The sequence below is a fragment of the Pseudochaenichthys georgianus genome, chromosome 3 (assembly GCF_902827115.2).
Source record: "Pseudochaenichthys georgianus chromosome 3, fPseGeo1.2, whole genome shotgun sequence".
Classification (NCBI taxonomy): domain Eukaryota; kingdom Metazoa; phylum Chordata; class Actinopteri; order Perciformes; family Channichthyidae; genus Pseudochaenichthys; species Pseudochaenichthys georgianus.
In genome coordinates, this window is record NC_047505.1 from 44,068,560 (window position 1) to 44,078,583 (window position 10,024).

General features: G+C 39.6%; 1 pseudogene; it reads left to right on the forward strand.

The window, feature by feature from the left end:
• Window positions 1-1,938: 1,938 nt before the first annotated feature.
• LOC117462221 (uncharacterized) lies at window positions 1,939-9,337 on the forward strand (annotated as a pseudogene).
• The last annotated feature ends 687 nt before the right edge of the window (window positions 9,338-10,024 follow it).

Sequence of the window (10,024 nt, forward strand, 5' to 3'; positions counted from 1 at the left end):
AGATAAACGTGGTATACAGTTTAAAATGTTAATATATTTAAAGTGTTCAAAGTGCAGTTTCAGTGCAAGTCAGTTGAAACGATCTTAAGTTGGCGTGACATTGAAGTCGTGCGACCCTGCTGCTGTACTGGCTTGTAGTTCGTTTATAGCATAACGTTAGCATTTCGCTTTTGGCGACTAGATTTATGATTCAAAAATTATAAAAGTAGGCGAGACATGTGGATATTATCCGGCTGAACAAAACGTGATCCCTCTCTTAAATGTGTGTCAACCACAGACCTTATTTCGAGCTATTTTCCAAAATCCTATGGAGAAATTGCATTGCGTTTTTGACGAAGGAACCGGAAGAAGTTTACATCCGGGTTTTAGGACGCGTCACTGCTGTTCTCTATTGTCTTCTGCCTGCGCTCATCTCTGAAACCAGACCATGTAAACAGGCTGGTGTTTCTTGCAAAAAATCTTTAAGAGATGACATGAGCAGCCCTACCAGCATTTGCCATGGTGGCCTAAACATTTTAATTTGGTCTTAAATTGTAGTTCAACATTTATTTCCTGTTACTTCTGGAGAATCTGGACCATGACGGTTGGCCAGCCTTCAACGTTTGACTGAGTGGAATATGTTGAATATGTTTTACAAAAATGTTGGCTATATGTTAAGGAGTTTTCAGGTTGTGACAGTGCACTGCATCATATTTGATTTAATTTATTTTGGTCTAATTTATTTTTATTTATCATATTAATAATATATGTTTAGTATGGTTTTGGAAGTGCGCTCCAACATATTTGTTGATCTTGTTTATTGGTAAAATATTATTTGTTTTAAAGTTCAATAAATGGTCAATGAATAATTGTCAAAATAATCGTGATATCAATTATTGACCCAAATAATCGTGATTATGATTTTTGCCATAATCGCACAGCCCTACATTAATCCAATATTCATGTAACGCTAGCTTCATGGCACACCATTGAAGTCTTGTTAGCACCCAAAGCCTAAAATGTATTAAACTGTTTTTAAAAGTGAATCTTAAAAGGCATCCACAGTTGAATATTTAACTTTTATTGTACACTAGAAGAAGTAGTCAAATGTGGTCATTCACTGTTATAATTTTCTGTTTTTATCAACGAAACTTAACACCTGTCAACTACATTATTATTTAATATAATTGTATTTCTTATTAATGTCTGCTTGTCGACATTCTCTCCAGATCATCGAGTGTCTTTTCCATATACATGCACATAAATGTGAACTGGGGACGAGGATTTATATTCTCAACCATTACTCAGCTGGTGTGATCCTCTTTGGGAAAAGAGAAGAGGTCAGGAAGCACACTTTGTCAAAGGTAACATGTGTTTCTATTGAGGATAACTACAAAGGTTTTCATTATGTCTATCTAAATATAAACATACTCTATCAAGCTATTTGACTCTACTGTATAAAGAAAACAAATACAGCCTGATGGGAAATGGAAGTTGTTTTGTTCTTATGTATTACAGATACACTTTGACAGCTATGGAGCCAGTGTCCTTTGTACATGTAGACGGTGTACACTGGACATTTCTGGTTAGTAGTGTCTATATCATATAATTGTATATTTCTTGATCAGCTAAGTTTTTGGAGATGTTGTGTTTATTTCAAAAATATATTTATTTTTCTGTGTCCACAGTACATCAATGCTGAAGAAAGCACAGTGTATTTGGCAGATCCTGCACGCAACTCTGCAGAGCAGGCAGAGTCAGACAATGCTGCCAACAAATTCAGGTACTAACTGCATCCAATTTCACCTATTTTTCAAAAATATTTATTTTATTCTATTCCCTCATATATAATGTTTTCAAACATTTTCAAAATATCAATTCAATTGTGATATTGTTGTACTTGAGATGTAACATTAGCATTTTTTTTCATCAGTGTTTGACAAAGAAGTCAACTGTGCCATGTGCGCCGGCATAAAACCACCCGGCTCAGTGCCACATCACACCCACACTGACTGGGTAGGGTTTCATGAATATTGAGACTTCAGATATTTCACAATTTAGATTTGTAGAAAAGCATTAAATGAAAGCAGAAACTAAATACAAACACTTGAGGGATGCAGTTGACCATTGCTCAAAGCTGTTATAAGCAGGGCTTTACTCTCATTTGTCTCCACTCCTTCTATTGCAGATTCAGTGTGACAGCTGTTTCCGGTGGTGTCACACACAGTGCCTGCATATGGACCAAAAGTCTCTTGAAGAGGCACAAGTTGGGGACTGGGTTTGCTCTCTGTGTGACAAATAATGTGTTGTGATCATGGGGAATGAGCCTTGTACAGGGAAAGTGTGCTGGAGGCTGAAGACGTTGACTGGGATTGATGAGGCTGATGAGACTGAAGAATCTGCAAGGAAAGAACTAGGGGCAGAGAAATAATATATTATACATATATTAAAATACATGCAGCGTCATAAGAGGCCAACAAGAGTGATAAGGGTGTGTCACTGTGCTGAAGGAAAGTTGTGAACAGCTATCCAGGTCAGTCTCTAAAGACTTTCCAAAGTGTAACAATGCTGTTGCTGGAGTACTGATCTAGTGGATCTAGTGTTCATATCATGTGTTTACCATATCCTGTTAAAATACTCCAACATAGTCAGTATTGTGAAGAACATTTTTCTAACGCTTATTATATATCAGAAACATGTTTATTACCAGGTAGGTTTACACGTAAGAAGAATTTGACGTGGGAAAAAAAGAATACATTATTGTACTCTGGAAGGGAGTTCAATCATTTTATCTCTCATCAAAGATGGCAGAAAACATGCATTATTGTACTCAGGGGCGGAGTTTGACAAAGGATTACTCAAAAGGTACACAGTAAAAGTACTTGATTGTACTTTTGGTAGTAGTCCAAGTAGTACTGAATCCAACAGTACCAATTACATGAAGAACTTATTGCACAAAATCATTTTATCTCTCATCAAAGATGGCAGAAAACATGCATTATTGTACTAAGGGGTGGAGTTTGACAAAGGATTACTCAAAAAGTACACAGTAAAAGTACTTGATTGTACTTGTGCTTCTAGTCCAAGTAGTACTGAATCCAACAGTACCAATTTCATTAAGAACTTATTGCACAAAATAATTTTATCTCATCAAAGATGGCAGAAAACATGCATTATTGTACTCGGGTGGAGTTTTACAAAGGATTACTCAAAAAGTACACAATAAAAGTACTTGATTGTACTTTTGGTAGTAGTCCAAGTAGTACTGAATCCAACAGTACCAATTACATTAAGAACTTATTGCACAAAATAATTGTATCTCTCATCAAAGATAGCAGAAAACATGCATTATTGTACTCTCGGGGGAGTTTGACAGGGGATTACTCAAAAAGTACACAGTAAAAGTACCTGATTGTACTTTTAGTAGTAGTCCAAGTAGTACTGAATCCAACAGTACCAATTACATTAAGAACTTATTGCACAAAATCCTTTTATCTCTCATCAAAGATGACAGAAAACATGCATTATTGTACTCAGGGGTGGAGTTTGACAAAGGATTACTCAAAAAGTACACAGTAAAAGTACTTGATTGTACTTGTGCTACTAGTCCAAGTAGTACTAAATCCAACAGTACCAATTTTACTAATAACTTATTGCAAAAGATCATTGTATCGCATCAAAAAGGGCAGAAAACATGCATTATTGTACTCTGGAGGGGAGTTTGACATGATTATTACTCAAATAGTACACAGTAAAAGTACTTGATTGTATTTGTGGTAGTAGTCTAACATGTACTGAGTCCAACAGTATCAATTTTATTAAGAACTTATGGCTAAAAATCATTTATCCCTCATCAAATATCATTGATTGATTGATCAAATATAGCATAAGCACTTGTACTACCGTCAGCGCCACTTCTCGGCGATTACCGTAAATACCCTATTAATCGCGCACTCAAAAATGAAGCGCTGCTTATTTGACCAAGCAAATGCGAGAGACGGCTGAGTTGACCGCAGTTGTTTTCAAGGTTGGGAAAGTGCTTGAATTTTGGAAATGGTGCTTGAAATTGAGATAAAGTGCTTGAAAATGTAAATGCTTTACTTTTACAATAAATTGCTGTCTGACTGAATAGTCCGCTTTTTAGATTAAAAGAAAAGAATTGCTTCGCTTCTACATAAAACAGCTCCGCTGCGGCCTTCCCGCGCTATGCGCGTGACCTTCAAGTGTTTGTTTTATGTCACGTGTGACCCAGGCATTCTGATGAGAGATAGATGACTGTGTGCCAGGAGGTTGCAGTTTCAACGAGCGTTGGCTAGCAGAAGACAAATACAAGCCATGGCTAAGACGAGGGTCAAGCCCACGAGTAGCCTCCTGCAAAGTTTGCAAAAATAACGATGCGAGAGTCTGCGCAGACGAGCCACATGAAAGGTACGCCGGAGTAGAGCATTTTAGATTAGGCTAACGTTGCATGTTACGTTTGTTTAAGCTAACGTTAGCTATCTGAATAGCAAACTCGATTGAGGGATAATAATAATTGCAGGGGACAATCATTTCAGAGGAGCGTACCTATGGTATGTGCATTACAGACGCCATCGTGTGGTGTTCAGAGGATGAAGCACTCACTGCATTTCGTGTTATAGTCACGAAATATAATCTATTGATTCGACAGAGCGATTTTGAAAGCAATGTATTTCTACTGGTAGTATGTTTCGTGCCTAAACCAAATGTGACTTGCTCTATCGAAATCAGTCACATTGACCCAAAGACACATTTTCGTTCACAAGAAACACCGGCTGTTGTTATGCTTGCTGTGACGTTACATTAGTCCGTTCTCTGCTTGTAATTATGCCGAAGCTTCAAAGTTGTATTTATCATCTGAATTTGCCGAAACAAGTTTAATATTCTGAAAGCCAATACTTTGTTTATTTGAAAACAGATGAAAACAAACAGTCTTTTATATCAAATTGAAGTATTATACAAGTAAAACTACATTTTGCTTTAATCCCATGTAATTGTAGAATGAACAGTCTTCCTTTGAAGATGTATAAGTCAGGTGTCTTGAGTAGTCAAAATTACCTACAAATCATTGTACACATTTGTAAATATTATTTTCCACTTGTTACCATTGTGAGTCTATTTTTATGAAGCTCTGCGTGATTTTGTGGCTACAATTCAGACTAATACACTACTACTAGAGGTGGAATAAGTACTCAGATCTTGGACTTGAGTAAAAGTACAAGTACTCAGATCTTGTAGTGAAATTACAAGAACTCAGATCTTGTACTTAGTAAAAGTAGAAGTACCAGAGTGTAGGAATACTCTTGTCACAGTAAAAGTCCTGCATTCAAAATGTTCCTCAAGTAAAAGTAGAAAAGTATTATCATCTAAATATAATGGAAATAGCGACAGTAAAAGTAGTCATTGTGCAGATTGGTCCATTTCGTAGCTGGTTGAACCAGGTTGAACTAAAGTCTGATTTAACACTGCTCTCAAAACATGCTCAGACATAAAAAGTTGAACTATTTTGTAGCCTCATTGTAGCCTGTGGCTTACTTAGAGTTTAAGCCTCGCCTAGCGAGCAAAGTTTCAATCACTCAATACTTTCATCAACACTACTCTGGATGATAAAGGATTACCAAACTCTCTCTCCCTTGCCTCTTCACAATGTTTATAGGTTCGCAATGTTTATAGGTTTGAAATGTTTATAGGTTATTGCAATAATAAGTAATGTTATTTCTCTGAAAACACAATTTTTTTTAAATCTTATTTTACTTCTATACTATTCTAGCCTAAATTAGCTTCTACTTTTACCTGCATTTTGTACACTGTCCTGTTTTGCACTTGTCCTGTCTTGTCCCTGCACCCTGTCCAATGTTGTCTTTACGTCAGTACCTACCAGCAACACATTTCTAGTATGTTGTGAAACTACATGGCGAATAAACAGATATTGTATCTTGTATCTTCCTCTAGGCCTACTGATTGCCTGCCTGGTGTTGACTGACACGATGAGGTGTATTGCCTAAATCCTAAATCCAATCCACGGATTGCTTCCTAGTTGGAGGTAGGCCTAGTATGCAACACAGACCGTAGTTTATAGACTGTGCATAACTGCAGTCCCCAGCTCCAGTGCTTCCCTCCATGAAGTACTGAAGCTCAGACATTTGTTACCTGTGCAGCACACCTGAGATTAATCACTTCATCCAATACTGTTTGACAGTACATTTATGTGAGCTTACCTCTCTTGCTTCCCTGTGGTGGTTTTTTACTGCCTCTATTCCAGATTTGACATCCTCGTGATCCTGGTGTGCGTGCGCCATCCTCGAGGAAATTGCTAGTGACTGTTCGAGTGTTGTTGCAGCTAAGGTAGTTAACATTTCGATATGATTGTGTGACTGCGGTCTCGTCTAAATGGGATGCTCGACTACCTGACCTTGAACACCTTTACAACATGCTCATGTTCATAATCTGCATGCAAACTGAAAAATTCCTTTTGTTGGTTGCCTTTGTAATTTCTCCTTTCTCTGGTCTCCTTTTTTCTAGGTCATCAGAGAGGCCAACCATCCTCTTCAGTGTCAGGCAGCCAGGCTAACCGTCCTCTTCATTGCCAGGCTAACCGTCCTGTTCAGTGTCAGGCAGATTGAATTATGTTTGGTTAGGTAACTAGTTACCACGCACAACAATGTTCCACTGTAAATATATTGGATGTCAACCTATGATTCCTATCCCTAGGTGTGTGAGGTGGTGCCCAGCAGAGTTACCAAAGGGGGAGACCGAGGCAACGTTGGAGGATTCGAAAAGGGATCTGCGGAACATCTACTCAGGCATGCAATCTACTTTATTTTTGGTGAATTGACACCTAAATAAACACCCCACATTAAGCAAAAAGGCCACCTTAATATTCAGAATGAGTAATGATGAGAGCATGAAATTAAAGGTTTGACACTCAAAATGTCCCAGAGGTGGGGACATTGAATTTAATTGTTGTTACTTGGGTACTCTCAAACATGTATTTGTATGTCTGTACACAGAGGAAGGGATGGGTGGGGCAGAGAGAGCAGAACTTCTGATGGTGAGGACCTACATCATCCTGCGGAGGTACCTCAACAGAATGCCTGCACCAGCGATGTTGGAGGTCAAAGAGGAATGGCCTTTTCTCAGAGGGCTTTTCTCCAACTTTGGCATCCTGACGGACGTCAACATACTTCAGAAGCTCCAAGAGGCCCTGGGTCAGAGGACAGACCATCCTGCATTTCTGCCAGAAACTGGACAACCCGAAGATCAGGGAATTTCTGGCCAGCTATGATCCAGAGGGTTCGGAGAAGGCTGCCTGCATCCTCCAGCTCCTTATGGTCTACTTTAAGGAGCCTACGGAGAAACTGATGCTCGAAGTTGATGTAAGTTTTTTTTTATTTATTTAAATATTTAAAATGCTAAACGAGTGATTACATTAGGGGCAACTGAAGCTCAGTTAGTAGAGCTGGTCGTTCATCGACCGGAGGGTTGGTGGTTCGAATCCTGGCTCTGACTGTCCGCATGTCGGAAGTGTCCTTGAGCAAGAAACTTAACCCCCAAGTTGCTCCAAATGGACCGAGCTGATCTGTAGTGCGCGGATTAGCTGTTGCCTTAGCATCACCCAGGCAGGGGCTACACATTGGTTTGCGGACGTCCATTTGTAAGCGCTTTGGGTGTCTTGAAAAGCGCTATATAAATGCAAGTAATTATTATTAGACCATTTATTATGTTCTGATTTACCTCTGAACAATGAACGATCTTCATCCTTGCATAATGTTAAATCTATGCTATTGTGTGTTACTTTGTTACAGACCTGTGCCACTGCTGCTAATGTAGTGAATACTGCAGCACTCCCAAGCACCCCCTGCTTGATCATTCAAGGTAATGTAATGTTCAGGGATGGGATTTTTCCTGTTTATACAGGATTTCCTGCTTTTCTGACCTGAATGGCTAGACTTCACTGCTGCTTTTATTCTAGTTATATAATTTATCTTAGGACATCCCTGTTCTGCTCCACCATCGATGAGGTATAGGATACTGAATGGTTACTCTAAAGAGCTTAAGTGTTCCTTTGCATCGAGGGGAGAATCTGACTGAAGGCCTTCCATCTCTCCTGCACTCCATTCAAGTCCAGTCTGTGAAACGATACTCTGACGCCATATGTTTCAGCGATTCGCGTTAGTTAAAATCTCTAGCCTGTTTCAATGATTTAGGGGTCTGACGAGTTGACATGTTCTCGTTCCAGCTGGGCTCGTAACCATCTACCCATAGAGGAATGAGGTTAAACCGTCTATCCATAAAGGCAGAGGGAGGAGGGCTAGGGAGTTGCTTTGTCGTTCAGCCAGATTCTCCTATCTGCACAGGGACCTTTGATGCTTTTACAGTGACTGTTAAGTAGCCTACCTCACTGATGATGGAGTAGAAAAGTGCTGTCCACCTGGAGGGTTATGTGTCATGTCCTTGCATGCTCTGCACTGTATATTTTCCTGCTTTTTGGTCCTTGGCCAATCATGAATGTTACTCGGATCTGGTATTGACATCTCTAGCTCAAGTATTATTTTTGATTGATTCTAGGAATGTACCTATCCACAATAACGCATGACGGGGTATCTGTTCATTTCAGGTGACACAATGAAGCCTTCTGGGTGGATGCTATCCACCGAGGGACAAGTGGTAATGGGCCCACACCCTTTTTTTTTGCATGGGGTAGCTGCTTTATTCAGCAGCGACGTCTTCAACCTCAAATATCCCGTTGGATCATGCACACTGGAGTTCATCCAAAGGTATTGTAACACTCAAACACATGATCAATGTCATCAGTAAGACTTATCATGCAAAGTTGTGTTTCACTATCTGGCTATTAAGTCCATGCCTTTCTACAGAGGCCATAAAGTAGATTAAATGCTTTGAGTATGAAGCCTGGAACCAACGATGCGAATTGGGACCACACCATCACTTGATGTTGCTGGGCTATCTTGTTAAAAAATTGACATAATGGTTTAATTCACATTATAGTATGGCTTCAAAATTCAGATAAGTAAGTAAACCTTATGTTAGAGGTACCTGAGGCACTCTGCTAGGCTACAAATAATGTTATTGTGAGAGGATGATCCAACAGGTTTGGACTAGTAACAGTCGGTGTGGGAAAAGACACAGGTGAACACCTTGATAAATGCTGCCTGCAATACATGAGTCTATTTAAAACTGAAACTTATCTTTGCTTATTAACAGATGCTTCTTGGGCATCAACCCGGAGAAAGGCTCCAAGGCAAAGAAGCGAAGCTCCATTAACCCTCACGTGAGCACCCTTCACCGGAAGCTGATAGACTTAGAATGGTCTGCATAGACTGCATGGTGTGCGGGGACAAGTCCAGTGGGAAGCATTACGGTCAGTTCACCTGCGTGGGATTATTTGTTTAAAGGATCCGTTAAAGATCAAATGCAAAGCTTCCAAATATGCTACATTTTTATAGAAATGTTGTTTTTAAGACTGCCTGTATTTTTTATTTAATTTAAATCGAGATAATACACCCAAAAAAAAGCTTTTTATTAATACAAAACTTGACCCAAAGCCGTCTGAATTTCTGACATGTCATTCCCAGCAGCCTCCGCGCACGTGACGTCATTGTGGCCAAACAGTCTCTGGGCCAAATATCCCGACTCGGCAGTCTCGTTCACATGTCAGTGGTGTTTTTCGAAAAGAAAACTGAATTATATCCGCGAAATCACGCAAAAAACATGTGTTATTGTTGTGCTTTTGGATGTACGAACGGTGCGGGATCTGGGAGATTTTTACATGCATTTCCCCAAGATAAAATCATCCGCCGAAACTGGATTTTGTTTTTGTGAATCGTGTTGGCTGGCAGCCGACAAAATGGAGCAAGTTGTGCTCTGACCTCTTCGCGTGTGATGCATACGATGTTGATCCTGCCATCATCAAGTCTGTTGGTGGAGAAGCATTACAAGTACATCGGAGGCTGAAACCCGGAGCCGTCCCCTCCATATTTGAGCACAAAAAAGAACGAAAGAGCCG